Source organism: Protopterus annectens, chromosome 1.part1, assembly GCF_019279795.1.
Source record: "Protopterus annectens isolate FY-2018-M chromosome 1.part1, PAN1.0, whole genome shotgun sequence".
Lineage (NCBI taxonomy): Eukaryota > Metazoa > Chordata > Ceratodontiformes > Protopteridae > Protopterus > Protopterus annectens.
The window spans coordinates 1,376,852,176-1,376,866,077 of record NC_056726.1 but is presented as its reverse complement, the minus strand read 5'-3'; positions in this window follow the sequence as shown (position 1 = coordinate 1,376,866,077).

Genomic DNA, 13,902 nt, shown 5'->3' with positions numbered 1-13,902 from the left:
CTGGTGTGTGTCAACAGTACAAAACTAATGTAATATACACTTCTCTCACTATTCTGTTCACCCCGTGCATCAGACCATTTGAGCATGTCCCAGCACCGATGGTGTGGATGACAGGGATATGACACAGGCATCATCATATGCACAGGGAGATAATGTTTGCCAGGGGCATAGGCTGCACCAGTGAATGACATCATGTGTGTGGGTAAGGGCCAGTGATCTGATTGAACATGTGTGGTCATTATGCATGTGGGTGTTGAGGTGCCCTACAGATGTTTCTGCTGTGTGCGTGTATGAGTGCACACAGTTCTGCCTTTTTCCAGGCCTACACAGGGGTATTATTGACAGCTCCAGATTGTACAGACTAGGATGTACAACTCACTGCATCCGGCCACAGCCATGTGACCTGTGCCTGTCAGGGATTGCACGGGCACTACCAGGCGGAGGTACAGATTAGCTACTGTCTGATGACACATGTCCACTGGAACTGTGTCCCTGCTGGGAACATCCAGGGCCACATCCATGTGGCCTGCTGTGTCCTGGTGTGGACAGAGCAGCACCAGCTGCACTGTTACTGCTTCTGGCACTATGGGAGCGGGCATGTGATGTGGTTCATTCATGTTGACCTGCACTAGGTTGTGTAGCTGGCCTACGTCCACATGGCCTATGCCTCACTCCTACCAGATGTTCCAGCACAGAGAGCTCATGCTCATGGATTGCCATGCCATGGTCAAGGATTCCAACCATGTCACCCAATCGCCTGTCCAGAACATCAGCAATCTGCTGTAGAGCATTTGCCAGTGCCTGGATGTTGTTGTTTAGAGTATGTATAGCAGCCCTCTGAAGCCTCTGTCCTTCTCTGTTCTGCCGTTCAGCAGGTGCCTGTGCCACCATTACAATCTGGAACATGCGTCTGGTGACACCAGCTGCTGCGCACTGTCCTGCAGGTGCATGTCTGCCAGAGGTTCTCCTATGAGCAGCACTGGCCACATGCCTGTGTGGCACATCTGCAGTCATTACACTGACACCATGGTGTGGAGACACACCTTCTGTAGCCACCACACGTTCTTGTTCCAAGCTAACACACACTGACTGTCCTTCCTCTATGGCCACTGGTGATGGGGTATGTGTTGGCATGAGAACTGTGTGTGGGGAAGAGGGGACATAGCTGGGATGGCAACCATTGGCACAGATTCTCCCCTGACAACCCTGCCTGTACCTCATGCATATGTTCATCACTGCTAGTATCTGTGGGGACACTAACATCAGACGGACCGCAGGCGGGAAATGCACCTACATCACCTGTGAATGCAAAGAAAGACTCTACATTACAATAGACACACACACACACAGACACACCATGCATGTGATTTGACAGATGGCATGCAGCATGCATGTGATACAGCAGATGGCATGCAGCTCAGACATTAATAGTGGTAGTTAGCATACCTCCCTGTAATGCACACAACAGCAAGCAGGTGTCATATCAGTAGCCATGCAGTTCACACAATCATGGTAGTAAGCATGCATCCCTGTGATACACCATGTGGACCAGCACAGGTTAACAGTACACATGGCTGAAGTGACCTTGACATGTAATCTGCTGATGTGTTTATTGACATGCATACATGTCTGACACAATGGTGTCCTGACACATGTACAGCATTGTAATGGGTATCAAATTGCAGTGTTGTCTGTAAGCCGTACAGATAGAATGCATGTTTAGCAAATGTGCATGAGCATGGAAGGGTAGTGTGAGGTGTCTACATTGCTATACAGTGTGAAGTACAGACACTGTGCCATTGCATGGCATCATGAGGCATCTATATTGTTATATAGTGTGTAATATGCACACATTGCATAGCCATAACTGCGTGCATACATATGACATAACTGTGGATTGTGACCCACGTTGCTGAGCTGTATACATACCAAACCATGCTGTGTCATGTGACAGGTCACTGGAAGACCTACGGATGACACCCCTGCACAACTACTACAGAGTCTTAGCTGCCTGGCAACCATGTCCACACATGGCAGACTTGTCAATACACCATGTCCCACATGACATTGATGTACCACACACACTAGGTGCACGGCTGACCGTGATGTCCTACAGCAGCAAGGGAAATGTACAGTATCTGTGGCCTGGTGTGATGTCAATGTCTGTGGAAGCTGTACAGGTGACTACTGTCATGCTATGACACAGTCGTGATGTTCAACACAGCTTATATGGTCGACTTACGTGACACCTCCACCAGCTGTGCACAGGCTTTTAGGATGTCCAGTGTACCACATCAACTGTATAATCAGTCAACTAAGGCTATAGTTGGACCATGTGTGGACAATGTGCAACAGGGTGTATACACATCACATCTACTGTGTGGCTACATGTCTCTGGCCATCCTCCATGGCCATGTGTGAACATGTGTTGGCCAAATGTTTGTGATGGTCGTCTATCTCACATGTCTGTGTAGTTCCATATGACATACACCCATAGATGTCAGAAATGTCACCGTCCACAGGGCTATGTAGACAATGGGTTGTATGTTTGGTATGTGGGGTATGTATTATGGGATAGTGTGACAATATTGCAGCCAGAACACTACATGTCTGGGACATGTCACATGGCACATCACAATGTGTGCACCCATTGCAGGGGCATATAACACAATGGTGACTCCTGTGGGCTTCCCGTATCCCAGCTCACTGTGTGGTACTGTTTGCGTACCACACATGTGTTGCTCCAATGTATAGTACATATGCTTACATTGAACAACACCTCCACCGTTGTATGCACCGTTGTATGCATTGCTACATCTGTGGACAGCTGTGCATACAACAGTGGAGGTGTTGTATGCACAGCTGTGCATACAACACCTCCACCATTGTATGCACAGCTGTCCACACATGTAGCAATGACAGATACTGTGGTTTCATGTTGGTGTTTCATTTCATTTGTATATATTGCACATGGGTAGCCAGTGTGACTGCTGGGAGATGTGACCTGTATATCGTGACTGGACCATATATCATGTGTACATGTGCTATCTGGCCACATGGTGAATAGATATATGCATTAACATGTCTGATACTGATGACAGTCTCACCTGCAATGCACTGATGTCTGTGCGGTACACCAAAGGTACCTGTGTAGGGGTGACACAGCAGTTTGAACATTATTCATGACTGTATGACAGCCACAGGGTGCACTGTGCATGTTAACACATTCCCCTGTACAATAGCATATAGTATGCACATGTGTGCATACAAAGGGTAGCATAATGTAGTATGCAGCATGTGTGTAAACATACCTTGCATATGATGTTACATTACATATTGTACAGTGACACATGCAACTAAATGGGTTATAATAGTCATATGTGCAGTAGTGATTTACCAGGCAACTCCAGGCTCATTGGTTGGGAGACACCCACCTTCACGATGGCAGCTAGTGTTTGTGGATGCTGTTCTGAGGGTGTCCCCAGTCCAGCCAGTAGCTCCTCGGTGTGTGTGAGTGGGGGCTGGGTTGGTGGCCCACCACCTGTTCCACCTTGCTCCCTGGCAATTGAAGTGGCACGCTGTTTCGCATGTCATATCAAGTCCGTGCAGTGTCTGCACACCTGCTGGTAGGTGCAGTTATGGCCACCCACGTCATTAACTCTCCTGCGAAGGTCCTGCCACAGGTATTCATGCTGCTGGGCATGCTGTGGCACATGGCTGAACAACACCTCATAATTCTCATGGAGGTACAGGATGAGGACATCATCCTCCTGGCGGCTGTATGCTGGCAGGCGTGAACGAGGCATTATCTGGAAGACATAATGATGGTGACAGGTCACAGTATCACAGAGATGTACAGGGATACAGCTGCACATACATTTGTATTAAATCTAGTACATCTGCACAGTTATCTTTGCAAATCATGATGACACTGACACAACTGATATGTTTGTGTCACACACATGTAACACCCATTATGCATTGGATATCATCACCATATATGTGTGTCACCTCTTTACATTGTTCATACTCCATGTGAATGCTGTCTTGATGTGGGCACGTCTGTTTACCTGTGCTGGTGTTCTTACCTATCAGCACATGCCTGGATGTGTCCACAGTGATGCTGTTGACCTTGATGCTGTGTATATGTCACATATCAACATATACACTGCCTTAATGGACATGAGCAGTGACAATGCACACATACGCACAGAACCTTTACATGCATGTGTATTGCCATATACATCTACACGGCACCGTACATCAGTTCAACATCCTGCCATGGATCGCCTGTTCATAGGTTCATAGGTTCATGCTAGGCTATCTGCCCTAGGGCATTTATAAGCCTAGCCAGAGTATGTTTGGCTTTCGCCACCCATTTTAAATTAATTTTGCTATGCCCTTTTTCGAGGTTAGTATACTGTGCTTCTGTCTAACAGTGACACAGAAGTGATACCCGGGGTAAACCTACGATCTCCCATCGACTTATCAAGATTCCTCTTGAAGAGAGTCAGTGAGGGACTCTGCCTAACCTGGACTGGGATTTTATTCCAGAGTGAAGGGAGCCTCTGGGTTATGAATCTGTCACTCCAGCATGTCCTATTTATTTCCTTGCTGTGGTTCAAGTCTCTCGAGCACGTAGCTCGATGGGATTTGAATTTTCTGAGGTGCAGCATGTCCATTAATTCTGGGTTGGACATGGCTTTATACATCAGGCACAGATCGCCTCTGAGCAGGCGGTATGCCTCTGAGTAGAGCTGGAGTTTCTTTAACCGGGCAGCATATGGCATCTGTTTGAGCCCTTTGATCCTCTTGGTGAGGTACTTTTGGGGTCTTTCCAGTTGCTGCAGGTGTCTGGTAAGGTACATCCCAAAAGGGGCATTGTACTAAATTATGGGCCTGATGAGGGATGAGTAAAGAGGCACGATGACCTCCCCTGATCAAGATGTGAATCCCTTCATGATTAGGTGGGCTATATAAAATGTTTTTCTAACCACTTTGGCCACGTGGTTGTCAAATGAGAGATTGCTATCAACTTGGGTCCCCTGGTCCCTAATTACTTCTTCTGTACTTAATGGATTACCACCTATGTGGTAATTTGTGGGCACTTTGGTTTTGCCAAAGGGGATAACTATACACTTTTTGGCGTTTAGCTTGAGGCCATGGCTCTGGCACCAGTTGTCTGTTTCTATGAGGCCCTTTTGGAGGATGCTTGTGTCAGCTGGAGAGTTGATTATGGTGCCCAGTTTGCAGTCATCTGCGAACTTGGTCAGCCACAGTCCTTCCCTGTTGCCTGTACCTCTGAGAAATATATACCGAACAAGAGAGGTCCCAGGACTGAGCCTTGTGGGATGCCACTTGTAACTGGTTTGGAGTCTGACATGGCTCCAGCAATTCTAACCATGTGGGTTCTGTCCTTGAGCCAGTTTGCAGCCCATCTAGTGACATAGGGGTTTATATTTAAGCTGGTAAGCTTATCTATAATGCCTGAGTGGGGTATTGTATCGAAGGCTTTTGCGAGGTCCAGGTAGGCTGTGTGGACCACCTTCAACTCGTCAATGGCCTTGGTGACTGTTTCAAAGAAATCGACCAGGTTTAAGAGGCAGGATCTGCTCTTAACAAAGCTGAACTGGGTAGGATCCAGTGTCTGTAGGTCCCCAAAATTTTTATTTATGAGGTCCATGATGATCCTTTCCATAGCCTTGCAGACCAAGCTAGTCAGGCTTATGGGGCGATAGTTTCCAGGATCCGTTGAGGCACCACCTTTCTGGAGAGTAACCACTGTTGCTGTACGCCAGTCTTTGGGTACATATCCTGTAGTAAGGCTGAGATTGAACAGTAGTTTTATGTTTGGGTTTAGTTATTCTTGGAGTTCATGTAGGACGCAGCACAGGACACCGTCTGATCCTATTGATGCTGTGTTTTTTGCTTTGGAGAGGGTGGCTCTTACCTGAGCATCTGAGATGTCATGGGGGGGCAGCACTCTGCGGGGATAGATATTTGCCCTTTTGGTGGGGGGGTTTGGGCTGAACCTGTCAGCTAGGATGTTGGCAATGTCTGTGGGTTCGGTGTATTTTTTTGTCATTTTGGACTAATTCTGAGCATATCTGGGAATTCCCACCCAGGTTCCTAACATAACTAAAGAAAGCCTTGTGATTATCCTTAGTGTCCTGTGCAATTTTTCTCTCGAAGCTGGCATTAGACGATTTTATGAGTGCCCGTAGTTTTTTGCTAATACTGATCAGAGATGCCTTCCCTTTTTGGGATTTTGCTCTATCATGTAGTAGCTTCCTCCTTCTGTTGTATAGTTTGTTTATGGCTGGGGTCCACCAGACAGGACATTTGCCTTTGGAGTATTGGGTCTTGGTTTTATTTGGGATTGCATGATCCATGCATTCCTGAAGGTGTTCATAGAATGCGTTTATAAAGGATTTTGCGGTCTGGGCCATATTTTCAACAGGCCCGGGGGCTTTGAAGGATTCCACCTTGGTTTTGAGGAGTGTGAAATTTGCTTTAGAGAAGTTTTTCACTGTTGTTTTCTGGGCAGGGGGTGGGGTCGGGATGTGAATATCAAGTGAGATTAGTTTATGGTCTGATCTTACCAGTGAGGGATACACTTCTGGTCTGGAGTGTAGAGTCCGCATGTTGGTGATGATCAGGTCCAGGGAGGTGAACTGCACAACACCATCCCTTACACAGTGTCCATAATATTGACCACTGCCTAGGTGGCAGTTAATGGGTACAGGGTTATTCATCTAGCAGTGGCACTGCTATTATCAGCTGTCAGATTGTGCACATATGTCACACACCTCACCCACAAAGCCCATTCTGTATGTTGTCCACAACATTGAGACAGCTATTGCTCCTAGGTCATGGCCATTCACATCCTTACATACACAGATGCCTCCCATTTGTCTGTGTGGTATGGGCTACAATGAGGAGGGAGTACAAAACATTAACCCTGTTTTACTGTAGCTGCCACTGGTGTGATATGCACATGTCACTCTGACACCTTTTGTAGTGTTGATGTGTTACACATGTGATAGACATGAGACACTGGCTAGCCAGACATCATTCGCAGGGATGGTTATCAACTATAGCATGTACAGGCAAGGTTTCCTAGCTGTATCTGACAGCCATTTTGCCACCGCGAGGTGCATCACTGCCACATTACTGATCCAGACAGTTAATAATACATCTACCATGCGGTCATCACACCATGTATGACAGAGATGACATGTGCAGCTTTGATGGACAGGGTTGCATGGTATGGTGAGAGTATGTAACATGTATGGCACAGGGATCTGTCCAGCATGTGGTGATCCTTGTAATAGGACGGTGGCTGTCCATGACGTATGTCTTTCAGATCAGGATATGTAAGTGTAGCATGTCCAACATCACAGTGTAGCACATGTCTTTATGCAAGGTAGCCAGCATGCTGCATAGTGGAGGTGAGGATTGTAAAGGCTGGTATCGCCCATCCACACATGGCCAATACCCCTTAAAGGTGATATGTGATCCGATATTGGTCACCCGAGAGCTGACTATGCCTGCCCAATGATCTCCATGCTCTTGGATGGCACCCTGTCATAACATGGGTGCCTTGTATGACTACCTAATAGGCCTGGAGATGTTACCAACTCAGGGAGGTGAACTGCACAGCACCATCCCTTACACAGTGTCCATAATGTTGACCGCTGCCTAGGTGGTAGTTAATGGGTACAGGGTTATTCACCTAGCGGTGACAATGCTATTATCAGCTGTCAGATTGTGCACATATGTCACGCACCTCATCCACCTCATCCACAAAGCCCATTCTGTATGTTGCCCACAACACTGAGACAGCTATTGCTCCTAGGTCATGGCCATTCACATCCTTACATACACAGATGCCTCCCATTTGTCTGTGTGGTATGGGCTACAATGAGGAGGGATTACAAAACATTAACCCTGTTTTACTGTAGCTGCCACTGGTGTGATATGCACATGTCACTCTGACACCTTTTGTAGTGTTGATTCTGTCAACAGGCCACTGGTAGAACACGCCTGTGACATACGAAGGTACATCTAGTTTACTCAGTGTAGCTGGAACACAGTATGGGTGATGATGTCCTATGACCTGTCACAGGTATGCTATGCAGTGCGAAATCATCTGTACTGTCATCTACTTCTGTACTGCTAACATCTACGTTGATAAAGGTTCATAGACTTGCAGACCATACTCAGCAGGGTAATAGTGCAGTGCCTCCAATTATGATTGCCGTCTCCACTTGTGGGTTGCAGTGGGTTGATATTATCCAACACCCTATCTGTATTGCATATTCATGCTCGGCACTTGTTCAGAACTTGTGAGCACTTCATGAGCTACTAATTACTATAGCACCCATTCCAACTCATTTCTTACAAGTACACTGTCTGTCCTTACATTTCCAGCTTGCTTACAGTACAACAGCTGTTGTACACACGTAACTCACATATCTTGTGAGACGTGGTTGAATATACAGGCATGTCCTACTGTCACGTACCAGTGCTATTGCCTGTCTATATGATGAATATGGCAAACAGGTGGCAATAGAGCAATTGTCTCATGTACACAGTCAATGCTCACATCCCAACATACGACACTACAGCCTGTGGGAGATGCACATATGTAGCCATGCTGGGGGTAATGCTCTCACCAACCCAGACTGAACCTGACATTCATGTGGGGACCTGCAACATTTGCAACACACCCCACTCATTACATAGTCTCACAAGATCTCCACCACCACAGGCCACACATAGTATGAGTACGACATTTGCAGAACCTCTCCATACTCTGTGTAGGCACCAGAGGCAGCCCCCATCACCAAACACAACAACAATTACTTATAGCCCACAGACTCATTTGCGCCCATCAAATACAGACAATAGGGTGTTATAACATACCCAACACACCAGTCATAGGTGACTGTGTAGGCGGTCACACTGATGTCCCACTCAGCAGGCTACACAAGGCGATAGTCACATACATCTAGCTGTCGGGTAACTGGTTCTGCAAAATAACCTATGCGCCCATGCCACACATCACCAGGTACAATTTGACTGTCATTCTCCATGTTAGTGTGACTGCCCTGAAATGTAACTTCCCAGACTACATGTGCAGGGACATGCAATGGCTCTCCGGTCTTGTAGCCCAGAAAGTATCGGCCAAGCCCTGGGGAGCATTCTGCATTCATCCAGACTAGATACCACTGTACAGCAACTGACTGTTTCACTTCAACAGTTGCCTATGCTTCTGCTGTCATTCCACAGGCATCCAGTATCTGTCCGCTTTAAATGACATGGTCAACAAAACATGATGCTTTGGCACAGATGACCTGCACCTGTCAGCCCTGGGAGTACAGATAACATGTAAGGCTCTTGCAGCTCCTATACTGCCTGTCTTGCACAGTTTCCAATAACATTCACCACCAGAACGGGAACAGGCAAGCAAAACATGGGGTCATGTGACTCAATGCTTGACATCATCTCTGACGCACGCAGGCAAGGCACTCCTTATAATGGACCATTTCAATATCTCTGCAGTGACTGGGACCTGCCTCTAGGCTCTGCAGAGCACACCTGCACTGACAGGTTATACGCAGACCACACCTTTCAGTCATGTAACCTGGACCGGAACACCCATGGCTGAGGTGTGTCCATATTTCACTATGTTGTACGCACCTCCTGGCTGGTTACTTAGCACAATGCATCAGAGGTGATCCACATGCAACTAACTGTGGCCAGAACTGCTATACACATTGTAATATGCTACGGATTCAACAACATACCCCACGGTTACCGGCTCTCATTTCTTGGTGTACTGGACAGTAGGGTTCAGACAGGTACTACTGATGTGCGACTGACACTACCCCACACTTAAATGGGATAGCTACTCATGTACCGACACATTAGTCCAACGCTGTCCAGGATTCATAACCTCCACTCGGCTGGATCAACCCATACACACTACCACCAAGACCAACAATATCCTAGACATGGACATTACCAACATGTCGCTGGTGTTCCACACCTGTGGTTATCCCCTCGTTGGTAGTTTCCGAACATATGCTAATCACCCTTGTTATCTACATCCCAGCACCACACCCTTCATGGCATACACAGTACAAGATTAGTACAACGCCTACTACAGGCGTCTTATGACAGCAGTAGTAAACGTCATGACACCCGTGCAGATGGACAATGCACATACAAATGCTGAAACATACCCCAGTGCACTTCATTAGCACTTACACGACTGCATGGATCATGCTGTTCCAAACAGAGCCATGATGGTACCCACCAGATAATGGACGCCACTCTAGGGGTCCAGTTCCATGGACATAATGTACAACAAAAGGTGAAGGCTGTTGCAAAGTGGAGTACAATCCCATGGGTGGGGTAGCTCACTGGTCAGCCTCAGTAGGGCTCCGGGATCCCTTATCACATCCTCCAAACCTAGCTACGTAAACATTACTGTGACACATTCCAGGATGTACCACAAAGCATTATGGAAGTATGTCAGTAGTCAATGGCAATACCCACATCTGCTCTGACATACTATGGTTACTCAGGAACATTACAGAACTGAGTGATGTTGGCAACATCCTGGCGTATGGGTTCAATGCTAACTTTACACACTCTCACTCCCTACAGGGCCATAATCCATGCAGGAACATTGCAGGTCACAACTACACAGTTCCAACCTGCACTCTCTAAGGCCTAGAACACAGACTCCATGTGACCGTCTAACATCCCAGGCTGTGATTTACACAAACCTCAGAACAACATGTCTCCCCACTTGACCACCAGATTCACTAATAGCCTTGTATCAGACATTGTGGCCCCTGAATAGCACACAGCAACAGTTATCACACTCCACACAGGTGGTGCCACAATGAACCAGAGGGAATATTGCCCTATACGCCTGACTGGACTGTTCTGCAAGGCTATGGGGCACATCATTAAGGAAGTCATTCACAGAGACATTGGTGGGCTCCAGACCTTTGATACCACCCAGGCTGGACTTGTTAGGGCCAGACCATGGCTCCTACACCTGGTGGACTCCTTTGATACAGTTACAAGGGTAGTTGATGACAGTAAGGGGGTCCACACAACCGACATTGTCCTCTCATTGGCTTTCAGCACAGTTTTCCATTCTGGTATTGACAACATACACATCCACCTGCACATCGACCCCTACATCTCAGGATGTGGCTCATGGACAGGACCCACACAATGAGGGTAGCATACCATAGTACCTACTGTATTTCAGTTACACTTGGCATACCACAGTCCTCAGTCATAGGGCCCCTCATGTTCGGTATATGCTTCCCTGAGGTACAGGCTAGCACAGAGGGACTTTCCCTGACTAGGTTTCCAGACAACTGCATACAAGGCGCCATGATTGATCCACCAGCTGATACAGACTCCCTCCATAAAGGTGTCACTGTGATGGATGCCTGATGTCGATAACATGGCCTCAAGCTGCATGACACATGGTGCATGAATATCCTCTTTGGATTACACCAATCACCCACTATCACATAGGTGGTAGTCCCCTACATACATGTGACATTATACGGGATCTTAGTACACACGTATGTAGCATCCACTCCTTTGATAACCATATTGCCAATGTGGCGTGGATATCCTTCTACGTGGCCACCCTTATCTGTACTGGGTTTGTAGCTGGAACAAAGGCACCCATTGTACCTCTAAACTCCTGATGTGTACACACATTCAAGGGTACAACACCCCATTTAGGGTGTACCTTACAGAACAGCAATGGCTTTACATACCACAACATTAACATACCATGAGGATTATTGAGCTCCGAAGGTTGACGTATGCAGCAGAACTATGGACACCCACGACTGTACACATTTGCATATTGCATACTCAGGGGTGACCTCTGCTGAACATACAGGGCCCATGTCCACAACAATATTCATGGATATACTCCACATAAGCGACATAAGCAAAAGCCACTGAGAGCAACATGCTCATGGATATAAGCATAAACGCAATGATGAGTGGGATGTTCTTGAGGGTTACATTCCCAAACCAGACACTCACCATGCTTTGGAACATGATTCCTATGTACATCACAGAGGGACATTCTGTAGCACTGTTTATAAGATACCTCACTTGCTGGATGGGAGACACACATGTACACCAGGGATCAATGCAGTGGCTGTACTGTGCAGAGGTGCAGGTAACACATGGCTCTGCTGTTCACAGACAGGACACTATCCTAGAGAGGTGCCGCCGGTGTAAACACTGTAGTTGGGCTTACACATAGACTTGCCAGACAGCATAATACCTCACTATGAACATGTGAAGCTATTACATGTCCTTTGTGCATGGTTAATTGAGTAGCTCTTCCATTTTGATTAGCTATCATGCTGTTACAGTGTCACGTGACTACAAGCCATATGTATCCTGTTATTGTGTATTGTACATGCCAATAGACGATGCCTTTTGTTTGCATGATATAACTGTTATGCTGTGTAGAATATCTGACATATCTACCTACAATACTGTACATTACACATATTTTACATATTATCCCATAATGCAAAGCATACTTGCACAGCAGGACCACCTTAGGCATGTTGTTGTCGTTATATGCCCATACACATGCCTACTGTGACAGTTATATCAACATATACTATCCCCTGCTATGGCATGTACTTGTTGGACATACCCTACCACTGACAGCGGGTGGTGTGGAATTGTTCTGTTTAAAGCCCTCATGTAGCATCTCTTGTGGTGTCTGTGATGTTTACCTTGTGGCTCACAGCAGGACACACAATTTCTACAAGCGTTACTATGCTCAGCAAGACATCACAACATAATACCTTTTCCCACTTTATGCATTGCAGACACTTTTAATTAATACAAAACAGGCTATACATACACTAACATACTGAGTGTTCTACATACCTTGTTAGCGTTCCGATCATTCGTACATATCTCTCTTACACCTTTACTGTTTAAACGGTTCTATGGTATGAGGATACAGTTTGAATGTCTGGCAAGTCATCCTTATGTCAATACCTGTAACATGTGGTTTCCTGCCACCAATTGGTGTTCCTGAGTAAATTATTACATGCACATCAGCTGTGCAGCTACTCCATTCGCCAATTACACGGCAACAGTGGGGTATAACTGAATTCTCCACTTGGGCGTTGCCCTTTTGCCTTACCTTCGGGGAGACGGCCTGTATGTGTTTTGTTGTGTGGAATTGCAACTGCTATTTGTAGAGACATGGATATTTTCGATTCATGTCCCCCGTGGATTGTGTGTGATGGCTAGAGTATGTGGTTCTACATGCGAGTGTACTTGTCATCTCAACCATCTGATAAGGGACTATTGCAAGCAAAACCTGTAACATTGCCGTCTGTTCCATTATACAACAACTATGATTTCACATGGCGCCTTTACAAATGTGTTTCTCACAAGGTATGTTAACGCTTCTGCAGATGTAATTGAGTGAGTGGATGTTTGTGATGTTACTACAGTCTGTATTGCTATTGTTTCATGTGTGGGAGATGTAGGTGGGTGTACATAGCATATACAGGTTTGTGGGGACTGCATTTTTACTTATTCCATATATGTGTGTGGGCTCCTTCCCTAATTAAAGACCTATCAGTTAGTAGACTGAAACTATGGTTGTTACGGGCTTATACATTGGGCCGTTGTTAACTGGTTTCTGTATAGTATGCAGGTGAGGTTGATACTGCCATACCTCCAGAAATACAGCGATATGTAAAGGAATGTTACTAAATGACAGCTGTCCCATGTATTTCTGTCACAGATATTTGCACTCATTACAGCTGTGTTGGTGACTGAACCTCTTTGGCATGGGTTGCCACC